Raw genomic sequence first — 11,160 nt, 5'->3', positions numbered from 1 at the left:
TACAGTTAGTTTTCGTTTAGTCAAAACCCCTCGTGCTCTACAGTTCCCGGCACCCTAGTGCGCATGTGCATTTCCTATTAGGTGTAGTAACGTAACACTGCCGTAATACATTACTGCTTAGTAACAGCATAGTAACTAATATAAACAGATGTAGATCCCAGATACTGCATAGATGTAGATCCCAGATCCCAGATACTATGAGGACCCCCATAGTGTTTAACTCCCAGAGAACAAGGTAAATATGTTAAGGAACTACTAATGCAATATCTGAACAATGCATTCTTTTAAAAAATTCAACTACTGGGTTGAAGCAGACTTTTCAGAGCCCAGCACAAATCCATGGGATTATTCTGCTCGAAGATGGAGTTTGTGTCCTAATAACTAACCCAGGTAATGTCCTTTTTCTTTCCTTTTATCTAGGACATATTAAAGTGTTTGTTTGTTTTACTGTCTGTTACCTCCTTAACCAGCTCAACTCACAGGTCAAGCTTTTGAGGTGCCCTTCGCTGTCGAATAGGATATCTCCGCTCCTCCCGGGCTTCCTGTGGTGGGCCAGGTTCAGGTGGAAGGTCAAGCTCTGTCTCTCCCGTACGTCCACAGTCAGGAGAATAGTCCTGGGTGTCGTTATTGTTCTTGTCCTCTCAGCATGTCTCTGCTGGGGCGTTGGACCGTAGCAGATGATCCACATGAACGTTGACCTGGCGATGACCAATTTGGACTTGGTAAGGTCCTCTGCGTTGCAAGATCACACCTGAGTTCCACAGGCGCTTGGGGTGTCTGAAATCACGTACCATCACCCTCTCTCCCTCTTTGAATTCTCTGACAGTCTTTGAGTGTCTGTCATGAGCTTTCTTCTGCTGTAGCTGGTGCTTTGCCACATTGATTGACAAGTCTGGTTTCAACAATGTCAGGCGGGTACGTGGTTGGCGTTTCAGAAACAGTTCAGCTGGTGTACATTCCGTTACTGTGTGTGGTGCGTTACGGTAAGTAAACAGGAACCGGGGAAGCCTTTGGTGGGTGGGCATAGACTGAACCTCGAGTCTAGTCCGGGCCTTCTTAAAGGTTTGCACGGCTCTCTCCGCTGCTCCGTTTGATGCCGGATGGTAAGGTGGTGACAGGATGTCCCTTACTCCGTTGTTCTTGAGAAACATTTCAAAATCATTTGACGTGAAAGGAGGGCCATTGTCCGACAAGAGCTCCTTGACTAGTCCAAAGGATGAAAACAGGTGTCTGAGAGGATTGATGGTCTTCTCAGCTGTGGTCAGTTGAGTAGGGAACACTTCCATCCACTTGGAATGGACATTTGGACATTGACGACAACAAGGAAATGTTGCTTGTCAATCTCGGCGTAATCCACATGGATGCGTTCCCAAGGTGTAGCAGCCCAGGACCATGGATGAAGAGGTGCAGCAGCAGGCTTGTTGTGAACAGCTTCACAAGGTGAGCAGTGGCCTACATGCTGTTGAATGTCCTGATCCAATCCAGGCCACCACAGATAACTGTGAGCGAGTGCTTTCATTCGAGTGATCCATGGATGTCCCTCATGCAGGTCAGATAGCAGTCTCCTCTGGAATTTGTGAGGTACCACCACCCTTGATCCCCACAGAACACATCCTTGATCAGTGGACAACTGGTCTTTCTTGTCAATGAATGGACGAAGGTTATCTTCATTTACGAAGGTTGGCCAACCGCCTAATGTTAAGTCCAAGACTTTGGAAAGCACTGAGACTTTCCTTGTTTCCTCTGCTATGTCTGAAGCAGATATGGGCAGTTCGTTGATGAGAGAGAGATCTGGAAGACTGCTCTATCATCTTCACAGTCGGAGTCACTCTTGCATGGTAGTCTTGAAAGTGCATCGGCATTTGCGTGATCACTGGATCGTCTGTACTCAATCTCGTAGTCGTAGGCTAACAATGTCAGAGCCCAACGTTGCATTCGAAGTGCAGCAAGGGTTGGTATAGCTGATATTGGTCCAAGGATGGCCAACAAAGGCTTGTGATCTGTCAGCAGTTGGAACTTCCTTCCATAGAGGTATTTGTGAAACTTCTTCACTCCGAATATTATGCTCAGGGCTTCCTTCTCAATTTGAGCATAATTTTTCTCACTTGGTGACAGAGTCCGTGATGCAAATGCAATAGGGTGTTCTTCACCTGACGGTAGAACATGTGAGATGACGGCTCCTACTCCGTATGGAGATGCATCACACGCGAGTCTCAGCTTCATCTCTGTGTTGTAGTGGGCAAGCCACTTGCTCTTTAGCAGGCGCTGTTTGCAAGTCTTGAATGCTTCTTCGCATTGTGGGGACCATTTCCACTTTGTATCGGCCTGCAGCAGTTGGTGAAGCGGATGCAACAATCTGGACAAGTTTGCCAGAAACTTTCCGTAATAGTTCAGGAGCCCCAAAAATGACCTCAGCTCTGAGATATTTGTGGGTGCTGGTGAGTTTACGATGGCTTCCACCTTGCTGTTGGTTGGGTGCAGGCCTTGTGCATCAATCTTGTATCTGAGATACTCCACTGAGTCCTGGAGGAACTCACACTTGCTGCGTTTCATTCTCACTCCGTATTTCTCCAGTCTTGACATCACTTTGCCCAGCACTACAAGGTGCTCTCCAATGGTTGGTGCTGACACGAGGATGTCGTCCATGAAGCACACAACATTGTCTATACCGTCCAAGATCTAATCCATTGTGTGTTGGAATATCGCTGGAGCTGTCGAGATTCCATAGGCCAAGCGATTGAATCTGAATAGCCCCTTGTGTGTATTGATGGTCAGATACTGTTCTGACTCCGGATCCAGCTTCAGTTGCTGATAAGCGAATGCCAGGTCCAGCTTACTGAAAACCTTCCCACCAGCTAGAGTGGCAAACAGATCTTCAGCTTTTGGTAGTGGATATTCCTTTACTGTGATTTACTGTGAGCTTGTAGTCACCGCACATTCTGACAGTCTTGTCTTTCTTTGGGACTACAACAATCGGAGCGGCCCAGCCGCTCCTCGCTACTTTCGTGATTATGTTATTCTTCTGTAGGCGGTCAATTTCCTTCTCTACTGCTTCCTTAAGAGCATAGGGAACTGGACGTGGTTTGTGAAAGATAGGCTTGGTTCCTTCTTGCACACTGACTTTTGCTGTGAAGTCTTGTATTTCACCGTAGCCATCTTTGAAAAGTTATTTGTGCGTCTCCAGGATGTTAGTGAGTGTAGCCTGTACTCCATCCATCCTCCATCTACTCCAAACTCACTGGTTTGTCATTTCTCAGACTGAAGATTTCTCCCCAGTTCAACTTGATCTTTTGTAGCCAGTTTCTGCCTAGCAAGGCTGATTGTTCTCCTTTAACAATGACAAGCGGTAGCGTCTACTCCATCCCCTCATACCGGACTGGTACCTGGATCTGCCCTAACACAGGAAGTGTCACCAGTGTATGAAGAAATGATGGACGCGGGCTGAAGAGGGCACTCTTTCAGTTTTTCTTTGAGATACAGATGCTCCGGTGTCCAGCTGCATTTTTACTGGTTTTCCCGCTAAATCCATGTTGAGATAGATTCCATCGTTTTGTTGTTGAGCTGTGTACACTGTGAACAGTTCCACTACTGTTTCAGTTGTACCTTCCTCTTCTTGTGCTGCGTCTGACACTTTGTGCGCTCTTGCTGTGCGTTTCGAGGCTTTACACACTCTCTGTAAATGTCCGACCTTTCCACAATTGTGGCACTTTTGATTTTGGAATCGACATTCACTGTGCTGATGATTATCTCCCCCACATTTGTAGCAACTTGGCTTAGACCTTTGAGATGTGGGCTGCTTTGTTCTTGTGTAACCTTGAGGATGGGACTGAGAAAAGTGTGACTTTTGTGAGCCTTTTTCACCATGTGCATCACTGACCTTGTGAACACCTTTCTGACGTTCTGCATGTCCCGATAGCTTAATAGTATCCCTGTGGGCAAGCTCGAGTCCAAGTGCTATATCACCGGCTTTCTTAAAGGTCAGGTCCTTCTCTGACAGAAGCCTTCTGTGATATGCTTCACCTGTGAGACCAAATACAAACTTGTCTCGGAGAGCTTCATCAGGAAATTGTGCAAACTCACATGTACTTGCGAGCCTTTTCAAAGCAAGGATGTAGTCAGCCACGGTTTCCCCTTGACTCTGGTGACGTTGGTCAAATCTGAAACGTTCTGCAATGAGAATTGGCTTAGGCTTGAAATACCTTGAAAGAGTTTCAGTCAGTTCTGCATAGTTCAACTCCACTGCTTTTATTGGTTCAATGAGACCTTTCAGCAATCCATACTCAGTTGGACCCAAAACACTGAGAAATACGTCTGCTTTCTTTTCATCTTTGATTTCATTTGCAGCCAGCCAATGCTCAAAACACTCCAAATAGGAATTAAAATCCTCGTTTGTAGCCTCAAACTCTGGTACTCGACCAATGGTTGCCATTTTCACAGTTAATTGTTCAGTTTCCTTATTCCTTGTATTCCTTAATTTTCTGAATTTGTATCTAATTCTTCACTTCAGAAGTTTCTGCAATTACTTCATTCACTGCACTCATTTGTAATAATGTACACACCGTGTTACGTTCCTTCTTCCTTTTTTTTTCTTGACAATATTTCTCCACTGAGATCGCCTAATTTCAATGGGTTCAATGACAGTTTTTTTTATTTAACCACCAGAGGGGAGTGTCGCTATTCTGGACTCCAATAGTCTTGCTACTTGGCAGCTCCTGAATACTGTACCTACTAGCAGTGCTTAGCCTTCTCTACTGGCGGAAGAAAATAAAAAATAACTGACGAATTACATAATTATTTTGAGTTTCATTACTCACGCAACATTTTTCCCTTCAAGCAATGTCCGTTTATGTAGTTTAATCACCTTGCCGCCACTGTAATATTTGTGTTTTGGAGAAATGACCAGGCAGGAGACGGGAGTACAGTTAGTTTTCCTTTAGTCAAAACCCCTCGTGCTCTACAGTTCCCGGCACCCTAGTGCTCATGTGCATTAGGTGTATTAACGTAAAACTGCCGTAATACATTACTGCTTAGTAACAGCACAGTAACTAATATAAACAGATGTAGATCCCAGATACTACACTATCCAGGTCTGTGTCCAAACAATTCGAGCTTCTACCTCTAAAAATCCACCTCTCCAGAAACAAGTCTCTCACAGTTGCCGCTTGTTATAGACCACCTTCAGCCCCCAGCGGTGCCCTGGACACCATTTGTGAATTGATTTTCCACCATCTATCTTCAGAGCTCGTACTGTTAGGTGACCTAAACTGGGACATGCTTAACACCCCGGCTGTCCTACAATCAAAGATTGATGCCCTCAATCTCACACAAATTATCAATGAACCTACCAGGTACAACCCCAAATCCGTAAACACGGGCACCCTCATAGATATCATCCTGACCAACCTGCCCTCTAAATACCAGGATCTCAGCGATCACTGCCTCATTGCCTGCGTCCGTAATGGGTCTGTCAAACGCTCCCTAAAACAATTCAGCGTACAGGCCTTTCTAATCGACCTGGTCTGGGTATCCTGGAAGGATATTGAACTCATTCCGTCAGTAGAGGATGCCTGGTTATTCTTTAAAAAGTGCTTTCCTCACCATCTTAAATAAGCATGCCCCATTCAAACAATTTAGAACCGGGAACAGATATATCCCTTGGTTCACTCCAGACCTGACTGCCTTTGACCAGCAAAAAAATACATCCTGTGGCGTACTGCATTAGCATCGAATAGCCTCCGCGATATGCAACCTTTCAGGGAAGTTAGGAACCAATATACACAGGCAGTTAGGAAAGCTAAGGCTAGCTTTTTCAAACAGAAATTTGCATCCTGTAGCACAAACTCAAAAAAGTTTTGGGACACTGTAAAGTCCATGGAGAATAAGAGCACCTCCTCCCAGCTGCCCACTGCACTGAGGCTAGGAAACACTGTCACCACGGTAAATCCATGATAATTGAGAATTTCAATAAGCATTTGTCTATGGCTGGCCAATGCTTTCCACCTGGCTACCCCTACGCCGTTCAACAGCCCTGCACCCACCACAGCAACTTGCCCAAACCTCCCCCATTTCTCCTTCACCCAAATCCAGATAGCTGATGTTCAGAAAGAGTTGCAAATTCTGGACACCTACAAATCAGCAGGGCTAGACAACCTGGACCCTCTCTTGTAAAAGTATCCGCTGCAATTGTTGCAACCCCCATACTAAACAAAGACAAAAAAAAAGGAAATAAAGGTCAGAACGTGACAATTACTAGCCTGTTCAACCTCTCTTTCATATCATCTGAGATCCCCAAAGATTGGAAAGCTGATGCGGTCACTCTAGACCCAAACTGTTACAGACCTATATCTATCCTACCCTGTCTTTCTAAGGTCTTCGAAAGCCAAGGTAACAAACAGATCACCGACCATTTCGAATCCCACCGTACCTTCTCCACTATGCAATCTGGTTTCCGAGCTGGTAATGGGTGAAACTCAGCCACGCTCAAGGTCCTAAACTATATCATAACCGCCATCGATAAAAGGCAATACTGTGCAGCCGTATTCATGAACCTGGCCAAGGTTTTCGACTCTGTCAATCACCACATTCTTATCGGCAGATTCAACAGCCTTGGTTTCTCAAATGACTGCCTCGCCTGATTCACCAACTACTTCTCAGACAGAGTTCAGTGTGTCAAATCGGAGGGCCTTTGTCCGGACCTCTGGCCGTCTCTATGGGGGTGCCACAGGGTTAAATTCTCGGGTCGACTCTTTTCTCTGTACATATCAATGATGTCGCTCTTTCTGCTGGTGATTCTCTGATCCACCTCTACGCAGACGACACCATTCTGTATACCTCTGGCCTTTCTTTGGACACTGTGTTAACAAACCTCCAGACGAGCTTCAATGCCATACAACTCTCCTTCCGTGGCCTCCAACTGCTCTTAAATGCAAATAAAACTAGATGCATGCTCTTCAACCATCGCTGCCCGCACCTGCCCGCCCGTCCAGCATCACTTCTCTGGAAGGTTCTGACTTAGAATATGTGGACAACTATAAATACCTAGGTGTCTGGTTAGATTGTAAACTCTCCTTCCAGACTCACATTAAGCATCTCCAATTCAAAATTAAATCTAGAATCAGCTTCCTATTTTGCAACAAAGCATCCTTCACTTATGCTGCCAAACATACCCTCATAAAATTGTCTATCCTACCGATCCTTGACATCCGCGATGTCATTTACAAAATAGCCTCCAATGCTCTACTCAGCAAATTGGATGCAGTCTATCACCGTTTTCATCCATTTTGTCACCAAATCCCCATATACTACCCACCACTGCGGCCTGTATGCCCTCATTGGCTGGCCCTCGCTTCGTATTCGTCGCCAAACCCACTGGCTCCGGGTCATCTATAAGTCTTTGCTAGGTAATGCCCCGTCTTATATCAGCTCACTGGTCACCATTGCAGCAACCACCCGTAGCACACGCTCCAGCAGGTATATTTCACTGGTCACCCCCAAAGCCAATTCCTTGCCACTACGGCCTATTTATTGCCTTACCTCCCTAATCTTACCTCATTTGCACACACTGTATACAGATTTTTTTCTACTGGGTTTATTTACTATATGTTTGTTTATTCCATGTGTAACTCTGTGTTGTTTGTGTCGCACTGCTTTGCTTTATCTTGGCCAGGTCGCAGTTGTAAATGAGAACTTGTTCTCAACTGGCCTACCTGGTTAAATAAAATAAAAAATAAAAATATAACAACAATTTGGCATCATGAAAATTTCGCATCATGAAAAGCATGATTGATTCTGCCTGCGGATCTCTCCATTAGGGATCTGCGTGGAAACCCGGTGTTACATTTCATGAAGCATGAGGGAAATTTCCGTCTGACCAAAAGATGATGAGACCTGCCCAGACCAGACCCTTACTGTGAGCTGCCCAAGAGTAGACACATCATGCGCGAACAATTGAGGGACGGCAACTGATTTCAGTAAGTCAATTTAAATGAATATGTATAAAACAAATACAAATAAATTATCAATTAAATCAAGGCGAGTAACACATAAAAAAGGTACCCATAGTCTTATAGAGAGAGGACTATTCACTAGTTTTATGAGAACTAGAGCGAGGGTGTAACGGTAACATGGAAAGCCCCGCTGACAGCTGTCTGTAGGCATTTAGAAGAAATGTCTATGCGGTCTGCATCCACTAAACATTTTTTGTATACGGGGTGTTACTTTTATGTATTGCAAGGAGTGGCAAGAGACCCGTTGACGATACATATGGTGCATAGCAAGTAACGACAAGAAAATCATTGAAGATGCACATGGGGTAATGAGAAGATTACCGAGTGTGTTTGCGAATAGTACTAAGTGAATGTGGATGTGAAAGTTGTGTGATATGACATATTAAACTGATTGCAATTTGGAGAATAAGATTGAACTTTGATATTAAACTGATAGAAATTGGGATCATAACTGGATTGAAATTATTACTATTATGATTGAAATCTGGATAATAAACTGATTGATTGAAATATGCATAATAAGCTGATTGAAATTCAGCTATTAAGTATTGAGTGAATGAGAGCTGTTAGGGGACTAGTAAGTGTGAATATGGAGTGAATGTGAGCTGAGTTTTCCAGTTCTGTGTAAGCTGATCTACGTTATCTACAGGTAGAGGATAAGATGTCTCAGGGGATGTCTTGATTAGTAATGAGGATAACATGTTTAGATTACATGTCTCAATTAGTAACGAGGATAACATCTCTGAGGGTAACATGACTCATTTTGATTATATGACGATAACATGTCTCATCATATAATGTTAATATGTGTGTGAGATATGAAAGGAGAGATAAATATTTCCAAATATGCTGTTAAATAGAACAATTAGTGTATATATTTAAACCCCTGTATGAATAGAACATTGGCGTAGAGGAGGAATTTGTGATCCGAATCCTCAAGATGACAAGGTAAAAATCATTCATTCTGCCCCTGAACAAGGCAGTTAACCCACTGTTCCTAGATTGTCATTGTAAATAAGAATTTGTTCTTAACTGACTTAACTGACTAGTAAAACATTATGGGTTACTAGAGATATTAATATTGAGTATCATGGGTTATCATAATGATCTGATGAAGTAACATTATAATAAAAACTTCTTAGGGCTGCAATCCCATTAACGGGATTGATATGACAACAGCCAGTGAAAGTACAGAGCACCAAATTCAAACAGGAAGATCAGCTTCCTGTGGAACAATAGCAAGCCGCCAGTAGACACTGAACTCAAACAGGCTGTAAGAGACACAGTGGGGAACTAAATTCTTGAAGATCCTAGCAGATTTGTTAAACAGGTTTCATATTTTGACTAATTTATTTCCCATGTACAGGACAGTTTGTACATGATTGCATTTCAGTGCAACAGGTCAAACGGACAATATTTACTTTAGAAGGAGCCTATTTAGCTTGACGAGACACTATCATCTGATGAATGAAATGTCATTTTGTATTCGACTGATTGAATGTCTGCTACCAATTTTTTTTGTTCATGTTTTCAATGATTCTGTACCTCTCCCTTTGAAAGGCTTCCTAAGGCAAGTGCCTTGGGAGAGCAGTTAAAGGTACCCGGATCCAGCTGTTAAGGGAGCTCCCAAATTAAGTATGTCCTGGCCATTTTGTTTGTTTCTATGTTTTACCAGTCACGCCAGTACCCACACACAACCCACCTGTTAATTCATATTTGTTAGTGGTTAATACTCTTAAATTAAACAAAGTGTGGGGTCTTCTTATTTGTATGGGTTTTTCACGGGTTAAAAAGGATGCTGTACACAAATTACATTTTTTAAAGTTTCTATCATCAGAGTTTTGGTTGCAAATGTAAATTCTCTTGATTAGAAGAAATGTACTGAAAAACACAATGTAAACCTGAAACACAAAATGTTTGAAATATCTTTAAATAATGTTTGAGATACAGGAATATAATTTAGTAATAGTCATGTGTGGACAGAGAGAGTGCTGCCCCTGAATGAGGGACACCTGTCTCTAGTCTATTTTAGCATTACCTTAGGGGATTCAATTATTTCCTTATGGAGTTATCAAGAGTTGCAATTCTAATTTGATTTGTTATTTTAATTGGTTTATTTGTTATTTAACAGGCAGTGTTGTTTTTTTGGAGGCATGAATCACGATGCGAGTCATCTGACCAAAGGGGGAATTACCGGTCCCCTGGGCCTTTGGTTAACATTGAGAGATTTATTCACCTCTGAATCTACAGATCCCTGTGAATGTGTGTGTAATTTTGATACTCACTCCCATTATTAGAATTATTACCTTTATTATGATTATAGTATTACCATACTACTATTGGATTGTAAAACCCAGAATGAAGGGCTTGAAATTATGAAGTGTCTGGGTTTTTTGTTGTTGTTGACTTCCCTTAGTTTAATAGGAGCATAGAATATTTTCATATAGATGCTCAAATCTAAATGCCTACATTAAAATGTAATGATTATGATCACACAAGTGATCCGAGGATGGAATGTGATGGAAATTGTATACTTGTGCTTTTATATAAACAAATGTCTGTGTTCATGCCAGTGATTGACTGAACAAATTCTCACTATCAGTAGCTGCAATTTGGCAGTACACCCGGACCTTTGTTTTGAGAACGAAATATCTCTCAGTTTCAAGGTCTAAGCTTAGAGAGAAGAGGCCTCGTCACACGTTATGAACCAGTATTGGTCGGTCACATGAATGAAACAAAATTGTAATAATGAATTAATTATCCTAAATCATGCAAATATAACTTGTCTGCGTATAGGCCGTATATAAGACAACTGCTGGGACTGCCCCAGCTTAGCTCCTGACAGACATTCACTATGGTGCATTAAGTTTGTTGGAACCTCTCCAGTGTGCTGACAATAAACAACGATTCATATAAGATTGACTTTGAGTGTCCCTGTGTAAGAATTTCCAAGACAAATAATTGAAACGATAACTCATTTATCAACTGTACATTATAATGTATTTGCTGTAGTAATATGATTGTATAAGGGAAGATGCTTGTCTCATCTCAGCACTCCAACATTATAGCTTTGGTCAAAGGTTATCAGTTGTTGGGCCTGATGCACTAACTTAACCTTTTCACCATAAAATAAAACATTTAAAAAATAAGGTAA

The sequence above is a fragment of the Oncorhynchus nerka genome, linkage group LG13 (genome assembly GCF_034236695.1).
Source record: "Oncorhynchus nerka isolate Pitt River linkage group LG13, Oner_Uvic_2.0, whole genome shotgun sequence".
Taxonomy (NCBI): domain Eukaryota; kingdom Metazoa; phylum Chordata; class Actinopteri; order Salmoniformes; family Salmonidae; genus Oncorhynchus; species Oncorhynchus nerka.
This window is presented reverse-complemented; position numbering follows the sequence as displayed.